The sequence below is a fragment of the Humulus lupulus genome, chromosome 9, assembly GCF_963169125.1.
Source record: "Humulus lupulus chromosome 9, drHumLupu1.1, whole genome shotgun sequence".
In the NCBI taxonomy this organism is placed as follows: domain Eukaryota; kingdom Viridiplantae; phylum Streptophyta; class Magnoliopsida; order Rosales; family Cannabaceae; genus Humulus; species Humulus lupulus.
In genome coordinates, this window is record NC_084801.1 from 139,460,078 (window position 1) to 139,471,191 (window position 11,114).

The window sequence follows — 11,114 nt, forward strand, 5'->3', positions numbered from 1 at the left end:
AATTGTTTTGAGTGAATTATGATTTATGAGATTTATTTGGAATAATTGTGTAATGTTTGTTTAATTATTAGTGTTACAAGTGTTAGGTTTGACAAATTATATGATTAGAACAAGATTCATTTTTTATTTATTTAGTGTGTGTATGTCGAAATGTGTGAGGTGCATGTGTGTGTGGAATTTTTTTTAAACTAAGAAAATAGAAAAGAAATATTGAGTTGTCATCTTTTGGGATAAGATGACAAAGATTTTCTATTTAGTTTTATTCACATTTGGATAAGGTTTAGATGAGGTGTAAATAGAGGAAATGGTGGGATTTAGGCTTATTTGGTGGGATAGGATTTGAGCTTTCACACCTAGGTTCTTTTCATTAGGGTTAGGTCACTTGGAGTTACAAAAAGGAAGAGTGTGAGCCTTGGAAACCCTTTGTGGGTGCTGAGTTTGAGAGAGAAAGAAAGAGAGGGAGTGCACGAGAAAGAGAGGAAAAGAAAGAAAGGAAAAGAGAAAGAAAGACAGAAAGAAGGAGAAGAAGGCTGGGGTTCAAAATATTTAGGTATGTGTTCTTGTTTTAGTTTGGTTTTTTGAATCCCTAAGTCTAAGATTCTTCTTCTCAATTCTAAGAAATTTGTTTTTTTTTTCTTTCTTTTCTTGATGAGGTGTATTTCGAAATCCCTAGGTGCCCAAGGATTTATTTGCTTTGTGTTCTAGAACACTATAGAGAAGGTAATGAGATTCACTAACCTTTTGATGATTTGATGTTGATTTAATTCTTGTTTATAGCTATGGATTTTGTTTGATGTCTTGAGAAATTATGTTTATATTTGATCATTTAGTTTTCATGAGTAGAATGCATATGTTGTTGCACTATTGCTATGATGAATACATGTATGATAATGATCTCTTGATTAGAAGTATGATTAGGATTTTAATCAAATTTTGGAAAACAAGAGTATATTGTTGGGTGTATGTTTCTAACATGGCATGTTTTAGACTAGGGTTCTTTGGTTGTTATTTTTATTTAAATATTTATTTTGAGTGTGAAAACTGGTGGTAATTTTATTAGGATAAAGTTCATGTTAGAATTTCTATTAATATAAAATAAAAATGAGTTGGTGTTGATCATATAGCAATATTTTGTGTCTTGAGAAAGTGTTGAGGATGTATGATTGAACTAGATAGCATGATTTAGTTGTATTTTTTTTTATGTTCGGTAGTGTCTCTCAGCCAGGGCTTTATTTTTGGAGTTGTATTGTTGAAATGACCTAATTCTTTGATGCATGCTAATTGCATTATTTTCGGAATGCAAGAAAATATAGGAACATGTTAGGTTAATGATTAAATATGAATATGAGTATATTTAAATAAATTATGCTTGCTGATTTTTTGTTTATATTTTATGGTAATTAATCAATAGTTTAATGAGAGCACAATTTATGTCTTAAAAATTCACATTTTAGAATTAATATAAGTAAAATCTGATTTTCACACTTTAATGATGTATTTTTCTTCAATAAAATACATGCAGATTTGATTGTTTAAAGATTGAGAAAAAAACAAATTTTAAAAGATGTTTAGAAATTGGTTGATTAAAAATGTGTGTATTATTAGTCCTTTTACCAACTTTTAGGTCCTTCAAGAATTTTAAAAATTTGTTTCAAACATGTTATGAGTTTTAGGTAATGTTAAAGATAAGTTTTTGTCAAAATTTTGTAAAAACAAAGTGTCACATTTTTTTGTACATTTCGGCCTAGTATAAAAATTTTAACAAGAAAATATTTTTGGTAACTTTCCAAGCGTAATTGGTAACATTAGGTGTTACATATGACATAAAACTTTGTTTATATTTTATGGGAATAAAAATGGTACATTTCTTTTGAAATAAACTATGGTTTCAGCATAGCTAAGGAGTTTCACACCCAAAATATATTTTTAAAAAGTGTAAAATTGTTCTCCATGATTTTTGTGAAACATGTAACATGATTTTAGAAAGCTAAAATGAGAAAGAAGATTGGTCATTTGATATTAGTAGTATTCAACCAAGTCTAGAATTTCAAGTATGGATTTGTTTAAAATTCTTATGTGATTAAATCTATGATTTTATGTACAAATGGTAGCATGATAAATGATATTCCATGTATTATGAGTTTTGTGAAATTCTTTTGTTTTGGGGTAGGCACTTAGAAAGTATACAAAGTTCATACAAACTTTTGTGATATGTTTGTGTGAGTGTGAATTGTGATTGAGACCAAATTGTACTTGCTATGTTTAGGCTTTTGAGGAAATGGTCATGTGTTGTTTGGGTTTTGTGCTTGGACCTGAGGTAAGGAAGTGTAATGCCCTGGTTAGCCAAGATCGTCACACTGTGTACTTTAAATAGTGTTTAACTCGCTAAACGAGTCATTAGGTCATAAACATGCATCTATGTGTTATTAATGGGACAGGGTGAAAACCTTAGTCAAAAGGAATGAATATATTTTATTTAAAACATTAAACTATACACGGGATCTCATAAAAGTGTTTACAAAGTTGTTTACAATCCAAAATGGTCATTACGGTTCAAAAGTTACAATTCGCCGACCTAAGCGGCAAAAATAGGGTTAAACCCTAGTTCCCCTAAGAAACACCTTGGCCGTGCTGGTCAAGCGGCCACATATGTACATGTCGCCACCTAAGCTCTCCACTCAAGGCTGAGTAAGCTTTTCTTTCCCTTTACCTACACCACATAGCACCCGTGAGCCAAGGCTCAACAAGAAAACTTATTATTGCATGTATACAATATAAATTAATGATCATGAAATCATTCTGGTTTCGCCGCCCTAATCAGAAGTTGACTAGTAAATCAATCTGGGGTCCTGCACCCTGGATAGATAACTATTAAGCCTTTCTGGGGTCCCATGCCCTAAAAATATGACTAATGAGACATCCTGGGGTCCTGCACCCTGAACAGATGACTAATAAGTCTTTCTAGGGTCCTGCGCCCTAAGTCATGTGACTATAAAGTCACCTGAGCCATTTAGCCCTGGCTCTGAGTAACTAGCCTTAGACTAGCCAAGCGCTTTAGTTATCTTCGACCAATTGGTCGGTCGAGCATTTAATGCTCATGTTGATTAGATCTAATCATTTTGTCTTGCGTCCAATGCGTTAATGTCGCTCTTGACTCATAAGTCAATTATGTACGACCAGTACTCAATACCATTGCTGATTATAACTGATAAGTCAGAGTTTCATGACCAGTACTAAACACCATTGCATTTTCTGACTAATAAGTTAGTGCCATTCACAAGTAAGCAATGCTGCCATGCATTTACAATGCAGCCAATGTCCATATATAGAGCACTCAACATGCCTCATCAATAATCATGAATGTCACATACTGGGTGCAATTTTCTTACCTCAGACTTGAGCGTAAAATAAATAAAGAACAACCCTTGAGAACAATCCTGTAACGTTACCCCAGAACAGTTACGGTGAACCGAAAATTTGACTCTCTACCCGAGTCCTTTGGTTGAAAACGTGCTCTAAGTATAATTAACAGGTTAAGGTGGAAAACTAATAAAAAGGAATGGATATCTTTCATACAAACTGCTCTGGAGAGCTAGTCAAAACATTTACAAGTAGTTCTCTGTACAAAATGGTCATTATTGTTTCAACTTTACAACCCCACCGGCCTAAGCGGCAAAAATAGTGTAAGCCCCTAGTTCCTCTGAGAACGCCTTGGCCGTGGTGGTCAAGCGGCCGCATATGTACACATCACTACCTAAGCTCTCCACTCAAGGCTGGGTGAGCTTTTCTTTCCCTTTACCTGCACCACATAGCACCCATGAGCCAAGGCCAAACAAGAAAACCACAATAAAGCATGATATAATATCAACAATGATCATAATAATCATTCAGGACCATCAGTCCAAACAAATAGGTGACAGTCGCAAAAGTCACAAAAGTGGGTACAGCCCCCTATAGCCATGTGACGATAGGGTCACTCGGGCTTAACTGATAAGAGAACCTTTCATAATTTTGAACAGGATAGGTGTATGGTGAATAGTCACCAAGATAACCTTCCTCATGACCGTAGAGTCATAACCTTGGAACAGTGTTCCCTAGCCATGTGACAAACAGTCACCGGGGCCACATGCCCTGGCTCTGAGTAGCTAGTCTTAGACTAGCCAAGCGCTTATAAGTTCATCGACCTTAGGGTCGGTCCAGTGTTAATGCCTTAGAGTCATTCAACACTGCTATCAATTAGATCTAATCTTCACTCAGCCCTGCGTTCAGGACGCTCATGCCGTTTTTGACTCTTAGGTCAGTGTCCCTGACTAGTCAGTGCCATATACAGATAAACAACATTCACTAGCATTTAATATGCAATCCATATCCACATTGTCATCCAACATGCCTCAATGGAAAACACGCATGTCATATATATACAGGGTGCGGTTTTCTTACCTCCTGTTCGAGCGAAAGATAATAATAAGAACGACTCCTGAGAACGATCGACCTTTTGGTTCTTTAGCGATTACCTGGTCATAACCAATTACGGGATTCCATCAATAAAATGAATAATAAAGGGTTTCCAAATCCAAACCTAGCCTCTGAGACATCGAGAACTATTAAACCGGGTAGAAGGATCGACCCCGAGGCCTAAGACTAACATCCTTAAGCCAAAAAGCCATTTCTGGACAAAAAGCCACTAAGGGCCGCGGCCCTCCTTGGTCATGCCGCGGCCTGCCCCTCTAACAGAGGTGGCCAACTTCAGCACTCTTCAAGGGCCACGGCCCTCCCTGGCCATGCCGCGGCCCAACCTCCAGTTTAGCCAAAATCCTTGTTTTTCTTCCCTTGTGATTTCTCTTGGAACCAACCTTTCAAACCAAGCTTAAACACCACTCAAACCTCCAATACAACCCCTAAACTTGATCTATAACACTCCCTCATCAAAACCCAAGTGAAATCCCAACCAAAACTTCCATCAATTCTAACTATCCACAACAAAATCACAAGCTGAAAACTAACACCAAAATAGAGCATACCAGAAAACTAATGGCTGAAAACTTACCTCAAACTCAGGTTGTGATGCTCTTCAATGGTGGAACACTCTCCCAAACTCCCAAAGTCTATTTCTCAAGCTTGAATCCTCAACAAGATCACCAAAAATCACAAAGAAGATGAAGGGGAAGGAAGGTATGGGTAAGCTCCAAACTTGCTCTGTTTTTCTCATCAATTTTACTGTTGAACTCAGTTTATATCTATCCTAGGGGTTAAAAGACCATTATACCCCTAGGTCAATTATGGGTTTCTAAAGGCTCCCAAGGGCATATTCATCCTTTCCAACCTATCCCGTTAATCATAATTAACGCTCTCCAATTCCTGTTATTCTCAATAATCCCAAACACCAATAGTTAATAACCCGTTACCCTTTTACTCCCGGCAACGTTCTAATCTTTAAAATCACCCCGAGACTCAACCCGAGCCCCGAACTTAAACCCGTTATGACCAGACCGCTAACTAGTAATCCAGGATCGTCTCATGCCGAATAGCTCGAACAAACCCACATTATAATGTGGTCTCAACACATATCATTGACATGCATACAATTATACAATTATACCCTCAACGGGCCAAATTACCATCACACCCCTGTAATTAAAATGTGGACTCACATGCATGCATTTAACATCATATTATAATATAATTCACATATACATGCATAATATCATTTAATGGCTTAATTAAGCAAGTATGGCCCTCCCGGCCTACTAATCCCGCCATTAAACCACATCGGAGAAATCGGGGCATTACAAATCCTGTCCTTAGGTCCTTAGCGGTCACCTAATCACAACCAAATATGAAATCCCATAAATAAAATGAGTAATAAAACGGTTAGTAGATTCGATCCAGAGCCTTAAATTTTGAAACCCACGCTTAAAACTAGTTAAAACCTAGTCTGGCTTAAAGAGGACAGGCAGGCCATGACCTGCCCCCAAGGGCGGCGGTGCGCCTACCAGACAGAGCCCAGTGAAGGCTTTGAGGTTTACTCAAGTCGCGACTTGTATGAACTCGGTCACGACTTGACCCCATGAACCCAACTCCCCTACATATTCCTCAAATCAAACTCATCAAACAAATCCCAATATTAAAACCAAACATCAACATCACATTATCACCAATCTACCTATAAAACCTAAGCCTCTCAACACCTAAAACACCATCAAATACCCAATCATAAGATCAAAACATCAAGCTTTAAAACCACCTAAAAATAGAGTAAAATCCTTGAAATTTAAACTGAAAATCCTTACCTCAATCCTAGAATTAACACCTTCAGTTTCTGCAATACAATCCTAAACTCTCAGGCCTTAAATCCTCAAGTTAATCTTTTAGCTTGCCTCAAGATTCAACCGAGAGAAAGAGAGAGAAGTTATCAAGAGAGAGAGAGAGAGAAGTAAAACTTTGTTTTTGCCCAGTTCCTTCTACATCCTACTCTTGGATGAACATATCCAATGGTCTAAATGACCAAATTGCCCCTAGGGCCATCTAAAGCCTTCAAAGCCACCCAAGGGCAAAATTATAATTTTCCACCTATCCCGTTAATCAAAATTAACGTCCTCCAATTCCCGTTACTCCTAATATTCTCAACTAATTATCAAATCTTATCTCATTACCCGCTCATTCCCGGTAATGTACTAAACACCAAATTTACCCCTAGGCTCACCCCGAGCCCGGTAATTAACCCCGTTTTGACCAAACCGCTAAATTGCATCCTAGGATCGTCTTATGCCGAATAACTCAAACATATCCACATAATAATGTGGTCTCACCCATATATCACATACATGCACATAAATATACAAATAAACCCTCAACGACCAAAATTACGAAAATGCCCTTCTTGTTAGAAGCGGGCCCACATGCATGCAATTATCACCATATAATAATATAATTCACATAATCATGCATATAATCACATAATTTCATATTAAATCAATTATGGCCCTCCTGGCCCCCTAATCAAGGCACTAAGCCACATTAGAGAATTCGAGACATTACAGGAAGTTAGCTAGATTTTTGTTTTGTTTATGAATGGACTCTAGTTAGGAGATATTTGTGGACTTGATTGTGTTTGCTTAACCTAGTGTTGCAGCATTATTAAAGGCAGACGTGCCTAAAGTCTGGACAATAGGGGTGACAAGTAAAACATGGACAATATGGGTGCCATGTAAGTGACCAAAAGGAGAGTCACAAGTGATCTTGGACAATAGGGATGCCATGATCTTATGTTGTATGCCTATGCTTATGTAACATTGTAGTGTACCAATTTTTTTATTATTATTTTAATTAATTTGTGCTTTATTTATCATTAATTGTTAGGAAATTATTTTTAATTGTTTGAATTGTTTGGTATAAATTATGTGATTTTAATTTTGTTATTTGTTTTATTAAATTAATATATTTTAAGAGCATTCTTGAGTTTTGGTTGGATGCACTAAGGTGCATGGTTAGTAGAGATGCACTTGAGTACTTGTGTGTGTGCATGTGCATGGTTGCATAGTGAGCATGCAATAGTTTTTCCAATGCATTATTTTATTTATTTATTTAAGTAATTAAAGCGAAAAAGAAGAGGAAATAAATAGGGAGAGTGGCGTGTGGTGTGTGAATGCAAGCTAGGGAGTTGTTTCCTTATTTTTGAAGATTCCCACATTAGTATGACATTGAATGGGAAGAGGAAAGTCCACCACCCTTTATTAGAAATATAGGAAATCAAGGAATAAATTAAAGAAGAAATTGAAGTTATCTTTTCTTTCTAGAGCATGAGGGTGCTCGACCACTAGGGTAATAAAAGGAAAAAAGAAGTTGTCTTGGTCTCATTTGCATGGAGGCTAGCCGAGACATCTAGAGAGAGAGAGAGAGAGATATAGAGAAGGAGAAGGAAAAGAGAAAGAAGAGCAGGCTAAGGCTTGAGGTCCTATGGTATGAGTTTAAGGTTCATGGTTTTATTCTTCCTTCTTCCTCTTGTAACTAAGCTTGGTGAAATTGATGGTGTTATTAGGTTTAAATTTCACAAGAGCATAGTGAAGGTGTTGGGCTAGGGTTTCAGCCTACAAAGGTAAGGTTGTTTTTTTATGATGATTGAAATGAGAATTTGGTTTTGATCCTCTAAGTCTAAGTTCCTTCTCCTCAATCCTAAGATTTTTCCTCTCTTTTCTTGATATGGGTTTCGAAAACCCTAGGTTGTTCAAAGAAGGTGGCCATTTGTTTTGGGTACTTGATTTCTAGCAAGAGAGGTAATGGGAACCTACAACCTTATTGTTGTTTCTTTGTTACCTTGATTCTTGTTTGTTTTGTCTGCAAGAGAAAATATGTTTATACGATTATGGTTAATTGTTTTGTTTTATGGTCTTGGTTTATGGAATAATTCCATTATTGATTATGGGAGATTTTAATAAAGTTATAGTATGAAAAGTCTTGTTCTTATAACATATATGGTTTGGTGCATGATGATAGGTTAGAAGTCCTGTTACTATATGGTTCTTATATATGTTGATATTGAACGTCTTTTAATTTTTTGAAAACATCCAAGGGATTTGTTTTTGTTGGAACGTGTAGGATTTGGCCTAGGGTTCCTTTTGCATGTTGGGTTATATACTTTTTTTATTATTTGTATTACATGTTGTCATTGGTGATCATAGAAGTATGCTAGGTTTTGTTTTGGATTTGGAAACAACAATAGATAGAAACATGTTCTAGGTTTCGACCTAGTGCTTTAATAAAAGGGTTATGAGCTTTGTTTGGTTTTCTTGACTTGACTTTACTATTTTGGGTTAATGAGCATATTTTTATTTGTGATATTTCATGTAATTAGGTTGTATAGAATTCGACATGAGCATGCATTATGGTGTAAGTTTGTTTTGATTTTGATGTTGGTTTTGGATGATTAAATGTATTCTTGAATTGTTCAAGTGTAGAAATATGTTAGGTTATGTGTTGACATGATTAAAGGTGTAATTATAATAAATATATGCTTGTAGTTTTTTTATTTTGTGACAGTGATGAAGAATCAATGATTTAAAAATGCACAAGAGAAGCCTCAAAGTGATGTTTTGATTTTATATAAACAAAAGACATTTGATTTCACATGTTAATGGGGGTTTATATCAAAATGAACACATGCAGTTTTTGTTTATATATTTTGTGAAAGGAAATATGGTTTTAATTCAATAATGTGATTTTTCTGCACTTTAAATATGCATTTTCTCATTTATAATTATGCAGTTTTTTTTATTTTATAAGTAAAACTATTTTCTAAAGGTAATAAAGAAAGTCATTTAGTAATTATAAGTAACTACAAAATTTTGTCACATTATTTTAAATGTTATTAAATAGTAAATGAGATTATTATTTTATACAAATTAAAACTAAGGAATTATTTTAGTAAATTAAATTTTTGTAATAAAATTTATGAATGACAAATGTGTGATTTAAAGGAATAATGTAGTATTTACTAAAGTCGCAAAATTATTTATGCTTGCTAAATTTTTAAGAAAAAGGCAATGAAATGAGCATGTAGAATTTATCGACTCGGGACGTTAAATTTAAGAACCATCCCACATATGCATGTTACATGCAAGTTTACTTTTATGCTCAAATATATGTTATTTAATTAAATGCATGGTTCCTGATTTGAAATCATTGAGAATTACTTAGTAGAATTGACATTATTCTTTTATGATTCTATGTGATGTTGTTGTATGAGTAGACTTGTGGTGCAACTTGTGCCACATGTGCATGACCCATGCACAATGAGGGTATGTATGTTGGGCATGTGTATTCTTATGTGATTTTAATAACAAACATTTGATTATGATTATAGGCTTGTTGTGACGTACTCGCACTTTACTTTTGCTTGGACCTGAGGTAGGGTAGTTGGTTAGAATTTTCTATGAATTGTGTTATGAAAGGTATGACTTGTTATGTTGCAAGAGATAAAGTGTTATGGAAAGCATATGTTATGACAAGTCAAGTGTTAGGAAAAGTGTGAATTCTATGATTTGATATGAACTGTGATACATGTGTTTGTATGATGAATGAAAAGCAAAACATTGCTAGCGTGCTGAACACGACACAACAAAGGAGTTACTAAGGGTATGATGTAACTCATAGGGCGGACGCGCCGATGTTATTCGAGGACCTGAGATACTGTTTACCTCATAAAGGAGGTCTTACCAATTTATGTTTCTGCTGATTACCTGAAGATGTGACATGGACAATAGGGGTGTCATGATCATAAAGATTATGATTATGATTATGATGTATGCCTAAGATTATGATTAAGATTTATGAGTACGATGATGATATGTTTTTCTCTGAGTTTATGATATGAATATGCTCTTCTTGCATTTTCTTTGATATTGTTGTATTTGTTGTATTTCCTTACTGGACTTTTAGCTCACCCCCTTACTTTTCCCCCTTTCAAGTAAAAAATAGGGTTTCTCCTTCGCACGTGCAGTGATGTGGGGAGTTTCGACGTCTGAGTATGTATGGCGTGGGGTGTCCGATGAACGAATAACGATCAAGTTGAGCGCCAAGAATAAATAAGAACTTATCTTATGATTTTTATTTCGATTATGTCAGTGGGACTTACAACTTTATTTTATTTCTGAATATTGCATAAAGACACATTATTTTTATTTTTAAAATATTGGGCCCAAATTGCATGTTTTATGAAGGTCCCACTGAGCTTTTCCTTAAAATGGTATTTTTCTAATACTTGTGAGTTGACCGACATTTTTTTTTATAAAAGATTAGATTTAGGGTGCGTCTTACAGACATGGACAATAGGGGTGCCATGATCAGATGTTGTGTTGGGTTTTATGCCGTTATAAAGCCATGTCAGTTATGTAAAATGAGTTTATATTGTCAATAAAAGTAGTAGAAATCATTTAGTTTGACAACAATGTTGCTTGCTTGTTTTATTACATGATTATTGTAATAATACAAATATTTATAAAATCTCGAACATATAAATAGTTACAATTATAATGACTAAGTCACAATGGATTATAGTTGTAATTATATGTTTAAAAGAATGAGTCCTAAGATTAGATCAATGCATTGGATTTTCACTG

General features: G+C 35.1%; 1 long non-coding RNA gene across 1 annotated transcript; it reads left to right on the forward strand.

Annotated features, from left to right (window-relative positions):
• The first annotated feature begins 344 nt into the window (after window positions 1–344).
• LOC133799285 (uncharacterized) lies at window positions 345–10,708 on the forward strand. The gene is made up of 3 exons (XR_009876405.1): window positions 345–550; window positions 654–720; window positions 10,464–10,708. It is a non-coding gene; the product is annotated as an uncharacterized LOC133799285 (long non-coding RNA).
• Window positions 10,709–11,114: the final 406 nt, after the last annotated feature.